Here is a 485-nt window from a genome sequence, read left to right as displayed (position 1 = left end):
GGGGGGGGGCATTGAGAAAGAGAAGTAAGGACGTGGAGGAACTTTCAATCTGAGAAATCTTGGAACTCAAAACCGTGTGTGTGTGTGTGTACCAAAATATTTGTGCAACAACAGATGCAGACACACACAATTCTGTCTGAGAGTACGTAGGGCGAAGCAGGTTTTAGTGTGTATTTGCAGGTGTGTGTGTGTGTGTGTGTGTGGAGCTGACACAGCATGGTGAATAAAGGTGAAACGGTTTTCAGTCTCACTTAATACATCTAAGTATATTTGCATTGATCTGTGTGTGTTTGTGCATATATTCCTCTGCACAAGCACCTGCATGCATTCTGTGCGTGTGTGTGTGTTTCAGTCCATCTCGTTGATTAATTCTTCGTCCCGGTGAGACCAATTTGGCTGCATCAAGTGTAATAAAAAACATCTTTAAAATGCGTGTGCATGCTCTTGTGTGTGTGTGTGTGTGTGTGTGTGTGTGTGTGTGTGTG

The 485-nt window shown here is 43.7% G+C and overlaps 1 pseudogene; it reads right to left on the bottom strand.

Moving 5' to 3' along the window:
* Positions 1-485, bottom strand: part of LOC116397985 (mitogen-activated protein kinase kinase kinase kinase 4-like) — a 16,410-nt pseudogene that overhangs the window by 6,369 nt on the left and 9,556 nt on the right.

Source organism: Anarrhichthys ocellatus, unplaced genomic scaffold (genome assembly GCF_004355925.1).
Source record: "Anarrhichthys ocellatus isolate YVR2014 unplaced genomic scaffold, GSC_Weel_1.0 scaffold77, whole genome shotgun sequence".
NCBI classification, from domain to species: Eukaryota; Metazoa; Chordata; class Actinopteri; order Perciformes; family Anarhichadidae; genus Anarrhichthys; species Anarrhichthys ocellatus.
This window is presented reverse-complemented; position numbering and strand designations above follow the sequence as displayed.